Below are 23,985 nucleotides of genomic sequence, written 5' to 3'. Positions count from 1 at the left end.
TTGTATGTTTCTGTAGTGAAATATTCTAACAAAAGTTTTTTTTGTTTCTTTAGAACAAAGTTATTATATATGCTGGAAATGTTAGAAATATTTTTTTAGTAATTTCTAAAACAATGTTTTTACTAGTGAGCACTTCTTTAAATAGATCATCTGTCCTGTATCAAATGCTTCCTTGTTTGTTGCAGTGAAGTGTTACAGTACTCAGGGATGATAAAAGTAGCTGAATCCAAAGCTTACAGGTGGATATGTATTTTAAAAATGAATGTGTGAATGAAAAAAAACCCCAACCAACAAAAGCCAAACCACAAAAAAACTCCAAAGAGTGGTTGGTGTGTGTATATGAATGCGAATTCCCTCATCAAGGAGAGTTTTGAAAACATCTCTGTATTCCAAAATCAGAAAACTGAATCAGACCCATCAAGTTACTTGCTGCCCATGGCAGTAATCTCTAGTTTGAGTCAGTTCAGCTACAGAGTTTAGCAAGCCTGTGTGGGAGAGCTGAATCTCCTCCGCGGTGTGCAGTAGGCATAACTGTACAATCCAGCCTTCTTTAAAAGCACGTTGGCTTTTCTTAAAGCGGCCCTTTTCCTCTGTAAACCACAAGTGCTCAGCTATACAGCCTGCTTTGAACAGCTGCTCCTAAATCTCCTGTGACTGAAATCTTTGTTTCCCCCTCCTAGATTTAACTACAGTTGCAGTTCCTTTTTCAGTTTCTGATTGAAGATTCCTAGTAGGAGTTGCCACGAAGGGAAGACAGTTTGTGACCTTAGATCGGTGGAGTGTATTGATCTGCCACGAGCGCTGCTCTGTGCGCTGGCTCCTGCTTCACAGCGACGTGGCGCTTCCCTGGCAATTCAGCCACCAGCTCAGCTTGCACTTTACAACTTCTGTACTTGCAGGTTCTAAAGTCACTGCTTGACAAGGTGCTCTTTAGGTGAGGCTGGTCTCTGGAAACATCCTGTCTACACTAATATGGAGCTAGGAAAGCTGCTTATTATTAATAGTATTTTTTTATAGCATAAATGCAATTTCCTGTAAGTTTCCTCTGTGAAGGTTTGGTTCTAACACATTATATTTTAGGTGAGAAAAGAAATTCAGTCAGCTGGGGAAAGAAGAGAATTGGGGTTTGGTTCACTTAAATGCTGTTGTATTTATGCAGATGTCTGCTATTCACTATATTCTGCTATAATTTTTTTAGAAAAAGTCTCTTTTCTAATTCATAAACCAGTCATGTTTTATAAATTATACTTAAATTGTACTGTTTCTTTACACCTAGCAGAAACATTACTAATGTATGGAGACCAGTGCAAAAACTTAATTTACCTCTGTAGCCAGACACTTTTTCTTTGTAGGCAGAAGATGCAAGCACTCCTTTTAAAGAAGCAGCAGAGATGGGCATGCAGCAGTCAACACAAAAATCCTAACTGCACAAGAGAGACACTGCTATTTATGATGCAGAAACGTTTTACTTCTCTTTTTAAAAAAAAATAAATGTAGTTGCTATAGAGATATCTGAAACTCATCACTGTCTCTAGCTACATTCTGTGACCTATTATTCCTGAGGAATAGTCCCCAAAGCATCATAACAATTGGTTACAATTTTCCTCTTCCTAAAAATTGCCCATTCCCTCTGCATGAATTGCTCAAATAAAGGGGTTGTCTGCAGATGATCTAGGCATGGTTGTAGGAAGTTATTTTGCCACTGGCAAAACTGTTGCTGTATGAAGAGAAACCATATATCTGAGAAGCTATTTTCTGCCTTTGTTCTGACTCTTTGGCAGCCAGGAGACTCTATCCACTGATGCAACTTCTGATCTCAAAATGCTCAACTTGTCAGTGCCTTGCTCTGCAGTGCCGTTGGGAAAGGCAAGGTGCTTATTCCAAAGTGTGAAAAGGGATCCAGTTACCAGGTATGGTATTTCCATTTATTGTTGTAAAAGCATATTAGCATATGCAAAATAACTCGTGATTAAGAAAATGCTGGCAAATGTGTTGCTGGTCATAAAATGAAAAAAAAAGTACATCAGCTAGTCATGGATAAAAGAGCTTACAGGAATTGAACTCATGCATTACATAAACACGTTTATAAATTTTGATTAGTGGCATGTTAAAACTACCGTACAACAGAAGATACTGGGTATTGAGGAGATGAATGGGAGGTATCTGGGAGGAGAATTGTCTGATATACAATTGCTGGAATTAATTTGCTTTTCAAGTTCTTGTAGCTTGAGAAAATTTTATGATGCTAACTCTCAAACAAGCTTGCGTTGCACCTCTGTGATTCTTGCAGGAGAAATTTACAGCAGGACATAGGGCAGCTTGGCATGGATCTATCTCCACTTCACACAGAGAAATGAAGCCCCATTAATCTGCTTCTCCTTAACCTCTGTGTCTTTTTATACCAGTTCATAATGAGGACTCTTTTCTATAAAGGCTTCCAATATGGTACAATGACACATTTCATGTCACTAACCCACCTGAATGGACACTGTGTAATCTCTTTAATTTGGTGTTTGTTTGCACAGAAGAACACCATTTTTATGAATAAAGCAACCAGCCCAAGTAAAACTTGTTATGCAGTTATAAAAGAGATGTAAAAGGGTAAATAATGTAGGCAAAACTAATGTAGGGAAGAAAACAGCAAATACCAGAGACAAACGTCTAACAGACCACTGTAGTTTGATATATAAATACAAATATATAGAAATTAATTTCTATTTCACTTGCCTATCAGTTCTGTTTAATATAATATTATAATATTTTCAGTGCTTTATAATGCTAATATACTGAATAAAAAAGTGAACTTAGAGAAATCTATTTTAGTTATCCAATCTGCATTTTTCAGTTCTGAGTCTTTAGAATTCCCTATCTAATTGTATATGCTGCCAACCCAATCCCATTAATGTTCCTCACACCTTTGATTTCAAAGTAGGCATCTGTTTTTTAAAAAGCTGTAAGATTACTTTGAATCTGTTGGCAGATATGTATGGATATTTCTGTGAGTTCAAGATTAGTTGGTGGGGAAGGAATCTTCAGTTTCATATCAAATATTTACTTGACTTAGTGAAGCTGCTCTTTCTAGCTCACATCCTGCTGTGTAGGTGTACTCTAGACTGAGAACATGGCCAGAACTAATGGGGGCTCAATTATCAATACCATTCCCTCAATTCAAAGTACTGGTTTGTGACATTATCCTGCAGACTCTCTAAATGTCATGTTTGGTTGTGAGTGCAATGAAACTATGGCAATAAAAAAACCAAACCAAAGGTGTCTGAATTTTATACCTGTGCTTTATCATACGGCTGCACTTTAATTTGTCAAAAATCCTTACCCAAGAAATGAATGCTGTTCATATACAGTCTGAACTTGGGTTTGTCACTTGCAAATAACTGTGTTTTCTTTTACAGACTCAGAATGTAATTGTGCCAATTCAAGAGCACGGCAAAGACCTGGGCAGTGTTAATTTGCAGGCCTGGTTCAGGACATCTCCAAGTGTTCCAGGGGAGGTGAAAAGGAACAGGTGAAGCTATTGCAATGCAAAGCAGGTGGCAGCAGGAATAATTACCTTAGCTGACTGCCAGGTGGTTCTGTTTGCTGAAATACATTAAAGGGGTGGGGAGGAGAGTGGGGTATTGGGACTATTATTTTTAAGTTCTGTTTACCTGAGTGAAGAAAACAAAGTCCATCATAGTTTTGTGCCTACTTTAGGAGAAAATAGGCATGGTAGTTTATATTTGTTGAAGGTTGTTTTGGTTGTAAGATGGTGCCTGTGATTTAAAGGAGCTATGTAGGTAATGATTTTCATTTTATTTCACTGTCTGCATTCTGCTGCAGATATTTCTCCCCACTGTATATTTCTCTCTTGTTTTAGGCTTCACTTTGAGCTTTGTGACCCTTTACCACATCTGTAAACTAATAACTCAGATTAAGTAGCTGAGTTCTTATGTGTCCTATAATTTGGTAAGTGAATTCATCAGCCAAATTCTGATTTAGGAAACCTCCTCTTGTGTCTGCTTTTTGGGTTTACTTGCCTCTCTATTTGTAAATGTTTACCATCAAAAATCACATAAAACATAGGAAGGCAGATTACAGTTGGTGGATTTTGTTGTGAAGTTCTAAGAAAATAAGCCCTGATAAGATGAAATAGAAGGCATTGTTTTTTATTATAGAGTGGAGGGATTCATTCAGGAAAAAGTAACCTCTAAACTGAGGGGGGGGCAATGTTATTTAGAACTGGAGCGTGACTTGGCACTCTGCTGAGGGTAAGTCACAGTGTATTGATGCAACGCGGCAGGAGCAGATTGGAGAATCTGACTGCAATCTCCTTTCATTTACTGTCATGCTGGGTGAGTAGGGTAAAACACCAATTGCTTATATGACTAAGGAATATTGAGAAAGTACTGAATGAATTTTACCTGTCTTCCTTAGCAATTTAGCTGCTGGAAATTATTGCAAGCTAGTATCATAAGATCAGTTAGAATGAAGAACTGTCATTGGAGAACATCTGTGTTTAAATGATCAAGCGGTGCTTTCATAAAGATTTTTTAGTTCTCGTGCCACATATATTTGTGTGAGTAACCATGAGTAGTAATAAGATAACAGATGTTATTTATTTTTTTAAAAGTTAAGGAAGTGGCCTAGATGTGGGACTTTTCAGTGAAGAGGTGATACACTCATAAAAAATGGAGGGTGGTACACTGCTGGCATATCTGAAAGGCTAGACAAGTCAGCATACTGCTTTAGTGTCTGGAAGAGTTCCAGGTTTAATGAGCATTTAAGCTCCTTTCTGCTGTGGGAACTGCATAATGAATACCGACAAGCCTGTGTTGCAGGTTGGCTGACACAGCTGTCCTCAGAATTCAAGGGCTTTCACAGTTGCCCATCCCTCAGTTCTTCACTGCTTTTGAGTAACTCCCTGGCCCCAGACTCGGTATCCTTCCTGATAAAGCGAGTCAAAGACTTGGAAAATTGCTTTCTCGCCACTTCTGAAAGTGATATAGTGTCATCTTAAAAACAAAAACCCCTCCTGCATTTCAGTGTTCTGTGCATAAATATCGATCTTTGTTATGTACTGTTCTGTACATGCATTTTTGGGGAGGAGAGTAAAGGAAGTTCAGAATGCTGCCATCACTGAATAATTGTGGAGTAGACTTCTTTTACTGAGAATAACTTTGAACACAAGTGAAAGGAACCAAGTGTGTTGCACAGCACTGCTCTTTGTCCTTATACTAACAGCAAGTAAAGTGTTTTAAAGGAGTATAAAAGAGGAATATTCAGGGTAGCTATCAGATGAACTATGATGGTTTTTTGCTATGTTTGTATATTCTGATAGGTAGTGAAGGCTCAAATGTCTCAAATGAGCATGAGCCTTCAGAGAAGAATTTGTTATTCTGCAGAGATGACTATAGGGAGAAAAGTTTCACCTACAATGAAATAGAGAGGAAAAATATTAATTTTTATTTTAGTTGGGGAGGGAGCACCATGTAAGTCTGTGGATGCCTAGGTGTGGGTTTTGTATGTCTTTAAGACAAGTTGCTCAAAATCTCCTCTTCAGCAAGAGATACTTCATTGTGTACCAAACCTGACCATCACTGTGAAGAAAGAGCTCTTAGAGGCACCTGAGATAATGAATTACTTACAGGAGCCAGCCCTAAGGCCTGGCAGTATGATTCTTCCCTGGTTCAAGCCTTCCCTAATGTTCTGTGCACCTATTATTTTCAGAGCACAAGCTGAAACTCTCTTGAAGATTATATAATTTAGTTCAGACCAAGTTTTAGAAAGAATTTGAAGCAAAATCTGTGATGTAACATTATGCTGGGTTTTTTTAATAACACTGTCAGAGCAAGTAAATAGTAAAATGTATCTCATAAAAGGTGGATCTGGATCAGCTTTGGAAGGTGAGACATCTAAGGGGTTTATGAGGATAGCGCCTGTAACATTCAAAGTACACTTCGGGAACACTGGGTCACCTTAGAAAACACCAGGTGGTAGCAAGGTTAGTTGATTGTGTGACACTTAGAGTGCAAGAGCTTCCTTTGTGACTTGGAACTGCATTTGCTTTGGACAGAAATGATTCTTGAGTGTTTTACTGTTTTGAGTGTTAGGTGGTTGGTTGTTTTTTTATTCAGCATTATAAATCATGTTTGGTGTAGGCTGGAAAGGACCTTTGGAACTGTCTAGTTTGATCCCTGATCAACTTGCTTATTTTAACTTTGCAGTGAGAAAGAGTATGTAGCTTTTTGATCTGGTTCAAAATATTTCAGATAAAATGTACTCAGCTCCAGACAGCTTCAGTAAGTAGTGTGACTAATTCATTAACAATACCTCCATTCCACATTTTCTTTTAACTTTCACTCCCACCAGACGATAAAAGAAATTAGAGGTGTGAGAGATGAATTTCTGGACTTTCTGCTGGGAACTCTCTTGTCCCCAGTGTTCCAGACTGTAGTTTTGTAGTTTGGTCTGGACTAGCTTTCATGTTTCCTTCACTCTATTAGTGATGCCATTTCTCACATGAGAGCAATAACCTTCACAGGAGAAATTCAGTTCATGAATTGTTCTCAAATCTGAATCCTACAGAGTTAAACTCATGTTGGGTAGCCCTGTGCTTCTCCTTCAAGCACTTTGAGGCTTACTGATTGAAAACACTTATCAAATTGAGCTAAATTAGTGTACTACAAATTTGGGATGCTCAATTTAGCATTACTGTGAAAAATCCATTTGGGATAATAGACTTTGCCCCAGGGATTTAGAAGAGTCACAAGGAAAAAAAAAGTTTGGTCTTGGATTGCTAATTAAAAATCAGTAGCATTGGGAAATGTTTCATGCTTCAGTCTAATTTTTGACAAATGTGAATCACAGAATAGCCTGAGCTGGAAGTGACCTATGGTCATCAAGCCACCCAAAGATCATTAGAATCCCACTCCTGACCCTGCACAGGACAGTCCCAATAGTTGCACCACGTACCTGAGAGCCTTAAGGGGTGTCCAAATGCTCCTTAAAATCTGTCAGGCTTGGTGCTGTAATCACTCCTCTGGGGAGCTTGTTCCACTGCCCAGCCACCCTCTGGGTGAAAAACCTTGTCCTAATATCTGACCTAAACCTGCCCTGACACAGCTTCAGGCCATTCCCTTGAGTTCTGTCACTGGTCACCACAGAGAAAAGATCAGTGCCTGTCCCTCTGTCTTCTGTTTGTGACAAAATTGTAACTGCAATGTCTCCCCTCTTCTCCAGGCTGAACAGATCAAGTTATGTCAGATGCTTCTCATATGGCTTCCCCTTGAGGCCCTTCATCACCTTTGTTACCCTCCTCTTGACTCTCTAACAGCTTGGTATCTTTATATTGTAGCACCCAAAACTGCCCCCCGCACTCGAGGTGAGGCTGCCCCAGAGCAGAGCAATCCCCTCCCTTGCCCAGCTGGCAATCTGACCTGATGCACCCCAGGACAGGGTTGGCTCTCATGGCTGGGAGGGCCCTTGTAAATCCTATTAAACTTGCCATTGACTGGGACCCCCAGATCTCTTTCTGCAGTGCTGCTCTCTAACCTCTTGCACCCTAGGCTGCGCATGTGTGATAGTTTCTCTAGATCAGTTAATGCAGAGAGATATGAAGACTAAGGAGGTCTGTTAAGGTGTCTCTTCTGCTACACTAGTCTTGTAGTGCCTTTGAGTCTTGCCTTTCTTTATAGATGACCTGAGCTGAAAAATGGGATAGGTTGCAGAACACAAGGCTGTTGGTCTCCAGAAGGGCTGTTAGGTTTGTAGATCACTGGTGTTTAGAAAAAGGATTATATTAACAATTTAACAATATAAAATACAGCTATAAGACATTGAAATACTAATGCCAGAGGAAAAAGGTAAGACTTTGCAGTAAGGTGTACAGTCTAGAAATTGCAGTCAAAGATAGTTTTCATCCACCATTTCTAAAGGCATCTTAGGAGCCCTTTGTATTTTGTGTATTTTAGCAAAATTGAGCCTATCTAGGCGTGCCATTGCTCTTTGTTAATATGCAGAAGGGTTAAACAAAAGGAAAAGAGAGAAGGAAGTGAACAATTAAGACAACTTTGTGTAAGGAGACAATGGAACAGGGCTATTATTTAGGATACCATCTAGTTGCAAGAGGAAATTATTTTTGTGCATACCATGATGGGAGTGGGAGAAAAAGAAGTCTCAACTTCTTTATCCACAAGAGACCTCATAAATCTAGAGAATTTATGATAATTGACTTTCACAGCAGAGAAATTGTGTTCATGATCTAGGAGGCTTCTTCTAGTCTTCATTAGCAGAAACTGTCTTGTATTTATATCATCTACTTGGCTTTACCTTTACAGAAAAATAACAATGCAATACTGTTTAAGGGAATATTTGTAAATTCTTGTATAACAAATGATACATATATTCATTTGTGTAAATAAGCCTGCTTCCATCCAGTGTGGGGAACATGAAAATAATTTTATTATCCTCGTGCCAGAAAAAGTATTTTGAATTATAAATATATGTAGTAATTATACTGTTGATAACTACAGCATAATTTTTCTGCTGTATTAGTGATTTTAGAAATAAAATGTAACTTTTAGTCAATTGTCATGGACAAGAAATCCAAGTAAAATATTGCGGGAAGAAAAGTATGATGACAAAAATTGGAAAGGCTTCTGCCCCTGCTCCCCCTTCCCTGCCAAAGATTGTGTGTGTCTTCTTCATAGGAAGCAATATATTGTGTAATGCAGTTGTTGTAAATCCTGTTAATTTTTCACTGAAGTTGCACCCTCCCTCCCCTGCAGGGAATGTTAATTCTGAGTATAGTGGAGATTGGCACCAGTGTAATTATGCAGAAAATCTTGTCATCACTTTGAATGCTAGTTAGGCTGCTGCTTCTATTTTCCCCACTGCTGAAGACTGAGCTCCTGCTGAGCACATAGGAACACAGTCTGGAGTTTGTGTACATTTCAGTATAGAAAACTGAAGATTGTTGCTGGAGATTGGAGTAAAAGAACAATCCTTGTGACTCTATGCATTGGACTGGATGTTTGAGGTTGGATTCTGTATCTGAAATGCTGCAAATTAATTTACTGAGGATTTCAGCTGCCTTTGTGAAGAAAGTTTTTGCAGTAAGCTGAAGCAGGAAAGTGCTTCTATGCCCTTACAAATGTGGAAAAATATTTAAAAGATGTATATGTTAATTTTAGTGTAATACAGAGCATGAAGAAAAATCTTAAAAACATCACCTTCTAAGCAAAAAATGCTTTCTAATACACCTAAAACACTTTCATCAAAGCAGTATTACTTTTATTAAATATGCTCAGGTTTATGAAGTCTGTTCTGAACTATTCTGTGACCTACACATATATTATTGCAAACTTGTGAGTTGTGCACTTTTTGCCCAGCTCATATTGCATTCAGCCCAATGTAAAGCTAAGATTCCTGGTGACTGAATATTGATTATTCTGGGAGAGCTGCATTCCCTACACTTCAACTTGGATTCTATGAAAATTGAACTCCTGTTTGGATGCAGTGCTCTAAGAAGAAAACTCATTTTTTATAAAGAGTAAGTCTTATGGAGAGCTATTAAAACACAAGTAGAATATGTATTTTTGGAGAGAATTTAATATATTGATGTGTTTCAGGTTTTTGGTATAACCAGCTCCCAAACACTGGTTGCTGCTGTCTATATTCTGTCCAGCTCCTCCCTCTCTGGTGTGCAGGACACAATGGCAGCAGTGGTTCTTCAAGTGATGCTGTCTCGCTGCCCAGAGTGTGTCAGCACTGACCAAAAGTAACATTTTTAAGAATTTTTGAGTGTTGAATTGAAGATAAAGGCTTGGCTCTTTCTCAGACTTTTCATCTTCACTGATGCCAAAGGCCTCTACTGATTTTAAAATCAACTCAAGGCTCCACATATATTTTTTCTATGTTTTTTGAATGTGCTAGAGAGTCAGCATATAAAAGCTAATGAGGAAAGTATTACAAAAAAGCAAAATGATCTTTTAGAGCTGCAGTGCTTGTAAAGAATACAGTTTAAATTGTTGTGATGGCATATTTTTTGCCTCCACTGTGCTTTCAGGAAGCAATCTCCTTTTCTAGTGAAGAAAAATCAAAAAGCCTTATTTACACTAAATGCATGCATATTTTGTGTCACCTTGCTTTTAAACAAAGACTTCAATATGTTTTCTGTAAATTACTCTTTGAAAGGCAAGCTCTGTAATACTTTAAATACATGAGAATATACTTTATTCAAAGTCACACACTTCTGTTTCCCTTATGTTTTATAAAGATCATTTTGGGGTATTGCATGCTTTTGGATCTTGTTTTATATCAGTCATTATATCAGTTGTGTTCTTGATGATAAAATCCAAAGCACTGGGCTAGTGAAAAAGTTTTACTCATGTTACTCTACTCAGTTGTAAATAATTTTGAGGGAAAGGGGAAGTATGTTGCTCATAAAATTGGGATTGTAGAGGTCACTGATAGTCATATCCCAAGAATGAGTTTTGTTCAGAAATTTGGTTTAGGTCTTGAACAGGGTTACGGAGCTCACAGCTATCTGCTGTGAGCAGGGAGGACAGCCATTAGGCCCTCAGGGTCTTGGGTGTCTGCATGCCCTTGCTCTGAAGAAGGGCTGGTGCAGCAGGAGTGCATGCAGCAGCCTTTGCCAAGGCTGGAATTTTTAGGCTGGTCAGCCTTGAAGCCTAAGGGGTGCGATTGTGTGAAGGCTGGGATGACTGGAGAAGCCCAAGGTGGTCAGTAAACTCCTGGGCATGTCCAATAGGTTTAGAAGGGTTGGCAGCCTCCAGGGACTACTCCAAAGAGCTACTCTCCCCAGGCTGATGGTGCCTGGCTGGTCTTGCTCTTCCTTCCCAGGTGCAAGGCCTTGCATTTGCCCTGGTTGAACAACATCCTCCCTTAGTACCCTTCCCCAAGCTTGCCTGGGACCTTTCAGGTCACAGCTCTTCCAGGACCTTGTTTGCTGCCTTTTAGAGGAGAAGTGCAGTACGACTTCTGGTTAGGGTTGAGCTGAATTGGTATAGATATAAGTGTGAATTAAATTTATTCCAGTGTGCATCCATTTTTTATTTTCACAAGCTTTTACTTCAAATACATTTATGTGTTTTCTCATAGCCATTGTGAAAGGAGTTTGGCATTTTGTTTGTGTATTGTTTTGGTGTTATTTTTGGAGAAGAGGAGCACTGTTACCTAAATGACAACAGTGAGGAACTGGGTGCTGATACCTAACTAGTACAGGCTGTAGGGGACAGTTCTCGTGGGCGATATGCCAGTAGGTGGAAAAGGAATAGCTGCCCTTCAGCATGGGCAGGCTAGAGTGCTATGCAAATGTTACTTGGATGTTCAGTGGTATTTGATATGCATCTCTTGGGGTGAATGTTTTTAAGACGAAGTAAACAAGAAAAGGTCTGCTGGACTCCAGCCTTAGTGGTATATTAGCAGGAAATACTAATGAGCCTTGCAATTCTGTTTTCAGTATAATGTTTGCTTTTTCTACCTCTGCCCATAGGATGATGTAGCTCTTTGCAATGATAGCAATAACATTATATTATGAGAAATAGATCTGTGGGGCTGCTATATTTTATAAAACTGTTTTTATTGATAATGTTAGTATTCAAAATCCTCATGTGGGTTGATCATTAAAGCTCATTTAAAAACCATTGGAGGGTTGCTTATAGCTCAAATACAGTGCAAGGAATTTAAATCTTAATTATGTGCAGAGAGATATATAAAATAGAATTTGTACTCTCAATGCATTTCTTGATTGTGAATCCATAATGTATTATTGTTTCTTCGGAGAGTTGAAGAGATGCCATTAATGTAAAAGGTGAAAATGTTCATTAAATCAGTGGTGCAGCACTAGGCTCTTAATTTGATAAAATTAGACTTAGAACTGGATAACTGCTGCACTTCTGGCTTTTTTAAACACTGTGCTGGTTGTGGTAGTGAGTTCAGTATTTTGACAAAGTGCAAAACTTAATCCTTTAAGGCATGTTCCTTGCTTGAAATGGTATATGAAAGTGATAAATAGCACTCCATAAATAATCCACGTGTCAAGTGTAGATTTTACCGTAGTTGATGGTTAAGATTTTTTTGGATGTTCTTAGTATTCAAGGGTAGATATTAAAAAGGGGGTTCAGGTTCTGCTTGTGTCCTTGATCTCACTCTGGAATGATATTAAACTAGCAAGCAGAGTGTGGGGTTCAGAGCTTTGGAAAGGATATTTTAAGGAGCAAATTGGCCTGGTCTTTGTACCTGGATTCATGCAGTGTCCACTCTGACATATCAGTGGGGTGCTGCATTTGAAACCACATCTGAAATGGGCACTGGGGTCCTGCTCAGAGCATTCTGTGGAAAGGCTGCCAGGTTCTCCAGGGGCTGCTCTCTTTGGGCACTTGTGTCTGTGACCTCAGACCAGAAGGTGGCGCAGACCTGGCTGCTGGTTAGCAGCAATGTGGTGGAGCCTCGGGCTGTAGCACATCAGGACAAAATTAACCATGTCCATTGTAGGCCAGTTGTTAATGTCGAAGTACCTGATAAGATGAACTGTGACTGCCTCTCTGGTGCTGATAACACTGTGAAATAAGTAAATAGAATAAGTTATTGCTTTGGCCTCAAATATTTTAATGCCATGCTTTATCTCATAAGGAGCATCATATTCTCTAACTCAGAATAACTAGTTTAGTTTGTTTACCTAGATTTCGAGGAAAGCTATAGGAGTACTAGGCTATATTAAATAAATCTGTTTACTCTGGCCCAGGGAATATTGTTCTGTATGGTTTGAGGGTTTATTTTAACAGAGATGAGTTGGAATTGAAATACATACTAAAGAAAGGCAGCTAACCTAAACCTCTAATTATGTAGAAAACTTTGGGCTGAACATTCAGCACTGTAATTACCTTAAAATTACTAGCTGAGTCTGGACAAAATATTTTTCTTTGGCATTTTGCTTTATGCCTCTAGCTTGAAAGAGAAATTAAACCTGCAAATGCTGGAGGTGCTGTCAAAACAAGACAACCAAAGCAAGGAACAAGATGCTTTTTAATTTCTATCAATTTTTCTCAAACTTTTCCAACTTGTCTTCTGTAAAATAACTGCAAGATGATGTATCGTTTACTACTGTTCTCAATTAAACTTCAAGGTACTGAGCAAGGAGGTGAGGTCAACAGATGAAGCTGAACATAAGTAAAAAGACCAGATTCTGGGAGCAGATAGCACCAAAGTAACAAACATGCTTGGAAGTTTTTTAGCCTCTATTCTAGTCTCAAGATAGTTTGAAATAGAGGGCCTTGCAACTGGCTGAGTGAGAGCTCCTAAAGGGACCTGTGAGACGCAACTGTGATGTGTGTCTATTTTTCAGTCATCTCTAGACACAAATGTAAGAGGTTATTGTTAGCATAGTCATGGGCTATTTATTTCAACAATGCTAAGTTAGTGACCCTAAGCAAGTTGTAAATGTAAACTGGCCTGGTACCAGACAACAATTAATGGCTGACTTTGAGTGGAGCCATCAGTGGGCATGAGTGTTTTCTGGTCAACTGGATTTCAGACATTTCTTCTAATTTTGATTTATAATGGGCACTAGTGGACTCCCAACAGATCTTCAGATGTGATTGATAACTGTGGATCTGTGCTCAGACAACATGTGAGGGTTTTCAAAGTGGGAACATGTCCCACTTTGGCATATGCTTATTGACAGGTGTAGAACACTTTTCTCTGTGAGACTGATCTGCATGACATCTAGGAAGAGCACAGAAGAAAGGAACTGTGAACCTGGTTTCCCCAAGGGCACAGCAATCATCTGACCTTAAAACTTGTTCACCACTAGAGAAATCAGGTAATGATGGTGTTGCTTGCAGAGATCTTACATTCATCTTTCAGTAAACCTGTCTAAGTACAAAAATGGTAGTCTGGTCTTTTTTCAAAGCTGAAAGGGTAGTGCCTGAATGTGATTCTGTGGTTCTATGCTATGATTCTTTATAGCTGAGGATAAAACATAAAACCAGTGCAGGATTTTCTGGAGTATAACTTACCTAATGGGATTTTATGTCTTGACTCTTTTATGTATTGTTCTTCAGATGTTAGCTTTCAGTGTTTTAGAAAATACCTGTGGAATCACATCAGACTTGTCTCAGTGCTCCTCCATCAATTTCCATTCATATATTTTAGGCTGTCAGTTGTTCCTGAAGGATGTGTGCTTGGGAGGTGTGGTTCATAGTCAGCCCTCCTCTGCTTAGAGATGGTTTTACATGGACAACTGAATGCTTTGGTTAAAATGCAGGAAATAGCAACTCTTTCTCCAGCATAATGCTTAGCAAGCTGATACTTTGTGACACAGCACTTATTTTTTGGAGGCTTGAATAAAACTGTATTAGCAGGTGAGGAAAAGGAACACAAATGCTAGTTTTGATAATTTTATAGTAATTTACTGTTTCTTAAAACTTTAGTACAAATGATACTGTGACGAAATGTCAGTAGTATCAATGAGTTAACAGAAAAGCAGTGTGTCTGCTGCCTTTGTAAATAACATTTTCTTTCAGTCATGGGGCCAAGAATTAATTTGAACAAAGTGAGGACTTTTTTTTCAATCATTTTAGAAGGCATAGAAAAGACAGTAAAAAGTTGTCAAGGACTCTTGTGTGTGTAGCAACCTAAAGAAATCTGCATGGTCATGAAACATTGTCAGGACCTCCCAGGTAGCTTTTTGGTTTATTTTTTTCGTTACTCTCTGCAAAAAAAGTGAGATGACTATTTATTACAAAAAAAAAATTTAAATCTTCCTGTCACTTGCTTTAACTGTTATGTTTTCCCTGAGAAAACCCAGAAGCGTGAAGGATGTTCATTCTTCCTGAACTATTCAAGAGCAAATGGGTAGGTTGTGACTTTCAAGCCTGAGCAGCCTTGTCTGCGAGACCCAGCTATAGTGTTTTCTGGCCAAGAAGGGTAGAATATGTACAATCCAAAGTCTAAACAAAAAAACAAGTCAGAGTTTCTGCTTGAATGAGTAAGTCCTCTGAGTTGTTGTAGGAAAAAATAAATTGTTTTTGTAAAATATGGTTTAAAGATACCTTTTGTCTTCTATTAGAGTGAAGGCTAGGAAACTCTTATATCATAAATCAGTTGATTCAAGTAATCAAGAATAGAAATTCTGCTTCCTAAATGCTTATGCTACTTAAATTTATGAACATAATGAGACATACAGTAATTGCAGGCTTCAGAACCATTCTGTTACTTACAAATACTTTCCATCTTGATAAAGGTCCTTTTCCTGTGAGTTGCCTATCAATAAACTCTGATGTCACTTGAAAAGATAATTTTTAGGGGAGATTTGTAATTGATAGCTTCCATGATTATAACAGTGTTTTAGGGTTATTTTAATTTTAGAGTGTTGACAGCTTTTCAAAATTTTAACAAATCCTGCGGGTAAGAAATATGCACATGTTGGAACTGGATAGATGAATTTAAGGGAAAAAATAGTAACTTCTTGGTTTTTTTTAATTTTAAGAAAATAAGTGTTGCAATTGTTGAACTAATTTTTTTCCATTAGTATGATCTCACTAGAAATGCAAAATCCTAAAGATGGCATTTAAGATTTTAATTTCCTTCTACAAATTGTAAGTAGTATAAAAAAGTTTTCTAAATAAAATTAAAATAATTTTGCTTGCAGAAAAATTGAGGTTTTTTCGAAGCTTTTGGAAAACACTTGTTACCAAAACATTAAGAAAAAAATTAATTTAGAGGTTTAAAAGAAAAATCATGAAGGAGGAATGTAATTTTGAAGTGGAAAAATCCTTTCATTGTGGGTGAAACTGGGATTTGTTAGACCTGGCATCCTGTCCCCAGCATGCTGGGCATTGTTGGACTACTGTAATTTACTAAATGTATACATTAGTATATGAGTATCTGAAAGGATTGTGCATAAATTCTATAGAGGATATATATGTATATACAGTATATATATATGCTGTATATATATACAGGATATTACTTTGTTATCTTTATAAACACTATTTCTTTTTCTCAGATGTAGGTGTAAACCGTGTTATTTTCTTCTTTACATAAACCAGATGTAAAATTGCAAACATCCAGTTTAATGTAAAAGATTCAATTACATGTTTTAGTCTTCCTGATATGTACCACTAGAATGCTTCAAAGAACATGTGAAGTTCTTTAATTTAGGATGGTCTTATTTGTCTAGCACATGGTAAATGTTAGCTCTAGGATGCAAGCTCAGATTTCAAAAATATTTCAAAAAGTTATTGAAAGGAGATAGTTCTCTTTCTGTAAGGAAAATCATAACTTTCCTTTAACTTCTGAACATGACTTTAAAGCTCACTGACAGAAAGAAACGTACTCAAAGTCAAATATCCCATTGTGGTTTCATCTCACCCTTTGAAGATAGTGGTAGGAGGAAATAAACATAGTTTCATTGGCAGACAATGACAAACTACTTTTTATCCTGTTTAATTTTTTGCATGTGAGATTAGTTTTCTACTGGAAGGTTTCATATTCTCTTATCTGGTGTAAAGCTTCCAGCTTATATTTTCAAACAAGCTCTCTTGTCAAATTTAGTTTTTGAGGAATCTCAAATACAACCCATCTCTCTGCCTCATGCTATTTCTTGCTTTAGTAAGAGAAGAGAAAAAAAAAAGAACAAGAAAATAAGGTATTGAGGAGATATCTCCTGAAGCTACTTTTTTCGTTAGATAGGAAAGTAAAATCCAGAGATCTAGCTATGCTGATACTTTGCCTCTGACAAAGGGCACTATCATATGCAATGCCAAAGCAGCATCTAATTTTACTGTCCCTGATTTCAATGTAATAAGAAGATGGAGACATCATATCCAGCTACAGCTGTTATTTATTACTGTGCCTTCAAATGGAAGGTAGGAAATTGCCTATGACAACAAAAGATTCTCTCACAAAACTGAGTTTTTCCCACTCTGATTTCCTGCTTATGAGCCATGGCATAATAGCTTGAGTTTTCTTTCTACAGTTGCTGTTCTTGCCAATCTGCTGATCCACACTCTTTGTACCAAATGAACTGCTTCTTTGCCATTCCTTGCCTTGCCATCTTTCAGGTAACTCGTACCCAATCTAAAAATAATCCCTAGATTAAGTATCTTGTATCAATAGCTGAATACAACCAGCAAGAGTCCATACTGTTCTTTGTGCTCTTGTCTTTCTAAGGAAAAATGTTTACAGGGTAGACAGGATTGTCTCCTATTTCTTCTCTAAGGTGTCAGCATAGTGAAAATGTGCCTTTAGGTGCTGCCACAGTAACAGGAAAAGCTTTGCAGAACATACAGAAAAGCACCTTCAGAATATAATTCAATCTCAGCTGCCCCAAAATAAAAAGAGCTAGCATAGTACAGCTAGCGTGGAAGTAGGTTGGAGCAAATTTGGCAAATGAAACCTAAATTATAAATTTGTCTCATAATAGGGGAGAGGGAAAAAGCAAACAAATCCCAACCCCCTTTTAGCCACACCTCCTGCCCTTCTTTAGCTCCCTTACCTCTGCCAATTTCTTAACTCATGTAAGACAACACAATATCTTGTTGAATAAATGACACAATGGATATCAGAGATTCTATTCCCAGCATTTTAGACTGGAGAAGCAATGAAGTAGGCAGTGTGAATTCATAGTCATAGAATGGCTGAGGTTGGATGGAACCTTAAAGGTCATCTAGTTCACACTCCCCTGTCACACGGGCTGGGACACCTTTCATTAAACCAGGTTGCTTAGAGCTCCATCCAACTTGGTCTTCAAGACTTCCAGGGATAGGGCATGTGCTCTAGGCATCTTGTTTCAGTGCCTCACCACCCTCACAGTAAGGAATTTCTTCCTAATAGCTAATCTCAACCTACACTCTTTCAGCTTGAAGCCATTGCCCCTTGTCCTATTACTGTATGCCCTTGTGAAAAGTCCTTCTCCCGCCTTCTTGTAGGTGCCCTTTAGGTCCTGGATGGTTGCAGTTAGGTCACCATGAAGCCTTCTCTTCTCCAGGCTGAACAGTCCCACTCCTCTCAGCCTTTCCTCATAGGAGAGATGCTCCATCTCTCTCATCAACTTGGTGGTCTCCTCTGGACTCGTTACAACAGGTCAATGTCCTTCCTGTGCTGGGGAGCCCAGATTGGCTGCAGCACTCCAGGTGGAGCCACATGAGAGCAGCATATAGGGGCTTCCATCTAGCAAAAGCAAAGGAGGATGGGCATTGGCATTCCCATAATTGCCTCAGTTCAGAGTGTGGAAGCTTGTGCTTTCTTGTTTCTATTTGACTTTTTGATCAGCTTTAACACTAAAATAATTAGTGTGAGGATCTTTGTTCAGAAAAATGACCTCTAAGCTTTGTGCTTTACTGATTTAGTCTTTCTACTTTTTTGTGTTTGTCATGTGTGGTGATGATGTTTGGTTCAGTCAAGTTCCTTTAGGAAGAGGTGTGTGTTTCCAGCAAATCCTTGGTGACTGACCAGACATTTTATTCCTCTCCTCTCCACCTTGAAGTTATGTACAAACACACTTAAACTTCAGCTAGTACTTATCACTTTGTAAAGATGCTATTAGAATGGAAATATTTCTAGCAAGAATAGGGAAAGGCAGTTGGGATGGTAATGGCTTCCACTGGTTGTTGCCTGTGTTTTAGAAAGCAGCTAATGAGAAACTAAAGAACAAACTGTGGTAAGACATGAAAAGAACACCAAGTAAAGCTGATAAAGAATAACCTGTGAAGTAAATTATGGAAAACTAAAAAAATGTGGTTTTTTTTGGTTGGAAATGGAGCAGAAGAATTGGTCATTTTTTGATGTAAAAGGTATTGACAAAGCAGATCCTTGAATGTTTATCTTCCTTCTTGGGGTGTGTGCAGTATGAGTCACTGAGTTACTTCCTACCTAGTGCCTAGTGTGATAAGATTAAAACACTGGGGAAATTTAGAAAGGAAATTATAGACCTTATACAGAGAATGACCTTTATCAAGGATGCTTTTTTTCAGCGCATGAGGACCAGCTCCTTACCAGTAGGGAAAAATTAACATCCTACCCAGAGAAATAGGATCTAAGCGTGGAAAAGATTTTGATGAGTTTTGGAGCTGACTTTTCTTGTCTCATGTGGTAAAGAACCTATGTATATTTCCTTCCTTATTATATTAAAGAAAGATCACATAGGTTGGAAATCATTGTTGCCTTGCAAGATATGCGAAGATAAACTCTGAAATCTAGGCTCCATTCAACTGCTGTGCAGAGCAACTTCCAGAATGCTTCCAAAATTAAAAAAAAAAAAAAAAAAAATTGCTTTTTAATTTTTTTGACAGGGTGATTTTACTTCTGTATTGAATTAATGCCTTCAACTGTTTCAATTGCAATCCTGTAATCCTGGATTACAGGGAAGTAGACCACCATAATAATGATATGTTTAGATATGCTTTTTTTCTCCTTCTGATTTGAGCAGCTAGTATTGTGACTTGCCAGAAGAAACCTAAAGCAGGAAAAAGTATTTGACAGTCATGGTTATTTATATGAACACAGCACTGATGGGAAACAGTATGAGTGGGCTGTGTAACTTTATTTTCTTTTTGTTCCCATCAGCACAAATCCAACTCTTCTGCTCTGATAAAATGCTCTTGGTTCAGGTGATTATTTAACATAAACTTGGAAGCCTCTAATATTTATTTATTTCATAAAAATAGAGCTTGTTTCTAGTCTGTTTTCCTCTACAACAGGCATTTTATCACCTAGCACCTGTGCAAATTGCATGGTATAAAAGCTGAAAAGTACTGTGAAAGAAGAGTGTGGTAGATGCCTGGACCTTTGCAGGCAACGCTTCTGGGAGAAGTGTGATGTACAGTCCTTGGATATTATGGTAGAGTTGACTTCTGACTGGTTGGTTTTAATTGGCTGAGTTATCTGTGGACTTTCTGGTTATTAAATGCAGATTTTGCAGTCTCCTTAGTAGCATTGTCCATCTGTTTTACCCTTTCACAAATGGAGAAGTAGGAGGGAATTCACCCCAGGGGAGGGAAGATGCTGGTGGAGAGGAAACGCATCTACATTCAAAGTGTCTGAGATACATTGTCTCACCATCAAAATACTCTTCCTCTTGTTGAGTGACTCCTAATGTTGGAATGGACAAAAAGCGAATGGAACGAAATTGGACATTTGGAGCTTGTATGGAGGAGAAGCAAACGGAGACTTTTTTAGGTAGCTTTTTCACCAGACTAGGTAAAACGTAAGGATTGCACTAGAAAAAGTGATCACTGAGAAGTGTGTGGCGTGGTTAGCATTGCCAATATAAAAAGAGCTGAAAAGAAATTTCTAGATATATCAGTCTGGAATTTTTAAAGTGCACATAAAAGAAAACTGGTATGCCAGTAGAAGCTAAAATAATTGCCTCTCTATTTCATTTCTGTCATCCTTCAAAGCTGCAAAGTGGTAAGAAATTACAGTATTAATGTTCCCACTAAAGCTGAATGAAAGCTGACTCTGTTTCTAAGGAGACATATCCACTATAGTAATATTGCTGTAAAGTAAGCACTTGGAATTACATTTGTAGAATTTATCCTCCAAATTCAAGCAACCCCAATCCTTTCAGTGTTCTATTTCTGTGTTCATATTTTAGTATCTCTGATGCTGATATTATTTTTATTTTATGGGCTTAAGGGAATGCCTGCTCTAGTTGGAAAGCTTTCAGGGAACAAAGTTTTATTTTTAGATCAAGTGAATCTGACCCAGATAAAATCTGGACTTTAACTTGGCAATTACATAGTTTCAAGTGATGAATAGCACATCTGAGGAGAGAGATGGGTTGATCTTTTTATTTCAATAGTTATTTGATATGCAAGGATGTGTCATTATGCACTGTGTATCTTGCTTGTATTGGCATATTTGTGGAAATTGAAATATATAGAAAGCATAAATAGGCAAAATATTAGTATTTTGTGCTTAACAAGAGCATAACAAATTGCATGTTGATTTAAGTAACTCAGATTTTATTAGTGGAGGAAAAGGAAGTGGAGACTTGTGCCTTTCATGGGAAGGAGTGTGGTATTTTAGCCATTCTGGACAGCATTTAGCACCAACCTTGACTGCTCCTGGGAGGCACCTCTGTTACATGGTTCCATTGCACTTTTGCCAGTAATTCTGCTTTTCCACAAGCTATGTGAAAGTAGTGAGGTGATGAAAAAGAAGTCTAATTCCCAACCTTGTAGTTGAATTATTTTTAAACTTGACTTATTAATGGAACTCTTGGATGTGACACGTGATATTTACTGGGAGAAAGTGGTGAAGTTCTCCTCCACATAATTTGTTTGCTCATGTTTGAGTGTCACTGTAGGGGTGAGTGGTCATGAGTTACAATGAGCAAAGTGCACAAATGGTTCAGTGAAATGTTGTTGGTTGATGCCTTCTATGGCACTGAGGTCTTCTATCAGAGAAAACTCTAGACTTAAATATTATTGGTTTACTTTAAATGTCTGTTTCTAAACTAATGGGATGTCAATAGAGTTAATAATGTTTCTTCCTGCTGAAATATTATTTAGGAGAAACAGTGACTTGTTCGACTAATTTCCTTGGCTTAAAACTTGGATTTTCAGGAATTAATGAACTATTTTTGTTCTTGCAATTTTATATTTTTAAAGGGTACAACACATGATCTCAACATTCCAATTTCTTAATAGAGTAATTAAGGAGGGGATCACGTATCGCTAATATCAATGCTTCAAAAGAATGAGCTTTATTTTTGTGAAGGAAAGAGTATTATTATCAAGATTTACCCTTTCTTTTATATATTTATATATATATATAATGAAATTTCCCCTTGGATATTAGGCCTTCTATACGGTGAGATACATTGCTTTTAGTTAATAAATATGCTTGAAATAATGCTTTATGCTATGTACTTGTAGAAGAAATATATATTTTTAATATTAAGAAATGGAGCAATAAGTTTTTTCCCATTTCCATACTGAAGTAGTTTAAACCTCACAAGATGGTAAAATTACTGCATGCAATGGGCATGAATTTGTTTAAAAAAATGGCAGCCAAAGAAAACCTGTGTAGAGTCTGTAAGACAACAATTGTCTCCTCATTTTGAAGAGGAGACAATTAAACTTAGAAATTAATCTAGCAAAGTAAAAAAGCTTTCATGAGATCTGATGAGGCTGGTCAGCACCTGTCTCGGTGTTAGCAGTGCAATAGAGTGATAGGATCTTCTCTTCCAGACATGTTACATTCCTGGTGTAGTATCCTGCTAAGCTGAAAAATCTGTATTATCTCCAATGCAGACATTCAGATTTAGGACAGCATGAATACCTTTTGTTTTTAGCCCCTATAAATCAGAAGAAATTCTCCCAGTTGTTGGTAGGGATCTTGAAGCAATTTTGTAGCTGCAGTCCAATCAGATAATGCTACTCTCTAAGGGGTACAATGAACACAGAGAAGAAAATATTAATATCACAGCTCACCCCAGAGGTGACTGCATTTCAATTTGATAAATGGTTTATTATCATCATCATCTTATCTGTCAAGCTTTGAGTGTATTTTGGAGACATTGGGAAGAATAAATCTCTACAAATATTGCTCACTGCCATTCACAGCAGTATGCCAAATGACGTATGCTCTACTAGACTTAGCCCAAAAAACCTAATTATTGTATTGTAAGGGGAAATAAAAACTTTTTAAAAATAATTTTGTTTTCACGTACTTGTTTTAATGTGGTGATTCCAGAACAGCAATATGGTATTCCTGCAACAATGCCTCCTATTTTTCAGCCCAAGGTGCCTGCATCAGTCTCCATTGTCATCAGAGCAGATAAGTAAACTTGCATCACCTTAAAATGACTGTAACAGCCCAATCAGCCTCAGAGTTTTGCTGTTGCCATCATTTGATAAACATTCAGGTTGAACATTAAATGACTGTTTTGTTTTTCTGTCATGCAATTTCGAGTTAACTGCAGTTCTAATAACTAGAGTGCTTCAAATACAACCAGGGCTGTGCAAATTTTCATGTCCTTAATGATTATTTGAAAATGATGCCCAAGAAATTTTTAGCCTTGACAAGTGGTAAATTGACATTTGAACGTAGCATAACGCTTTCTTCTAAGTTGGTTGTGTGTGGGGTTTTTTTGTCTCCATGCATGTACACACGCAAATATGTAAATCTAAACTTATTTTCTTTTTTTTTTTCTTTTGCTATGATTTGGCAATTGCACTGAACAAAAAGGATTTGTTTCAGGAGGTATACTGCTTAGCAATATACTTTCATCCTTCCAGTGAAGTATGCTGCATAAGAAAGAAGATGCTGTGACACTTGCTTGACTAAAAGTGTTGGTTGAACTAAGTTAATTTAAAAATAAGGCTTTAAACTATATAAGTAAAATGTATTCAGCATTTCAAGGCCAGATGTCTTCCACAGTTTTTCCAAAATGTACATCCTCTAATATAACTAATTTTGGAAATTTTGCCTAAAATCTAAGCAGAAGTTTAAACCTTTGCTGTGTAGTAGTGATTCATTAAGGTTGTGATTCAGTTTTAGACTGTTCTAAAAGTCAGAGGTAGTTTGGTCCAGTGTTGGTACCTCTGACTTTGCTTTAGACGTTTTGAGGAAGATGGCTGTGTCTACACATAAGGACAGCTACAGTTGACACAATGTTTAATTTCCTGGTGAACCTGGAAAAGGATGACTGCTAGGAGGTGCACAGGAACTTGCTGCTCTTTCACATGTCTGGGTTTTCTGCTGTAGGAAACTAAAGTGCATGTTCATCTCTTATTCTGGCATGCAGCTGGCCTGTGGTCAGGATATGTGCTCAAGTGTGTGGGCTGAGTCAGTAAAACTCTGGGCTCTAAAATTTTACAAGATCAGACAAACTGTTTGACAAGACTTAAAAATAATACTTGTGACTTATCTCTAATATTTCTGTCACCCAAAAAATTAAGTGAAACTTTTGAATACCTATCAGATCTTTTACAAAACACTAGAAAAGGTAATCTGTTT

At 37.7% G+C, this 23,985-nt stretch overlaps 2 long non-coding RNA genes across 15 annotated transcripts in view; both read left to right on the top strand.

Annotated features, from left to right (window-relative positions):
* The window catches only part of LOC135299138 (uncharacterized), a 90,957-nt gene that overhangs the window by 52,339 nt on the left and 14,633 nt on the right, over positions 1–23,985 (top strand). For 5 of the 13 annotated variants that reach the window (XR_010361185.1, XR_010361183.1, XR_010361190.1 and 2 more), the window contains 2 exons: positions 1,782–1,910; positions 3,408–3,960. This is a non-coding gene — a long non-coding RNA (uncharacterized LOC135299138). Of the gene's footprint in view, positions 1–680; positions 935–1,781; positions 1,911–3,407; positions 3,961–23,985 lie in introns of all 13 variants that reach the window. The other 8 variants (XR_010361193.1, XR_010361184.1, XR_010361191.1 and 5 more) reach the window with 4 other exon arrangements.
* LOC135299139 (uncharacterized) lies at positions 12,255–23,132 on the top strand. Of its 2 annotated transcripts, XR_010361196.1 has the most exons (4): positions 12,255–12,586; positions 13,700–13,837; positions 16,997–17,081; positions 22,764–23,132. It is a non-coding gene; the product is annotated as an uncharacterized LOC135299139 (long non-coding RNA). The 2 variants fall into 2 exon arrangements; XR_010361197.1 differs by lacking the exon at positions 16,997–17,081.

This window comes from Passer domesticus, chromosome 4 (genome assembly GCF_036417665.1).
Source record: "Passer domesticus isolate bPasDom1 chromosome 4, bPasDom1.hap1, whole genome shotgun sequence".
Lineage (NCBI taxonomy): Eukaryota > Metazoa > Chordata > Aves > Passeriformes > Passeridae > Passer > Passer domesticus.
This window is presented reverse-complemented; position numbering and strand designations above follow the sequence as displayed.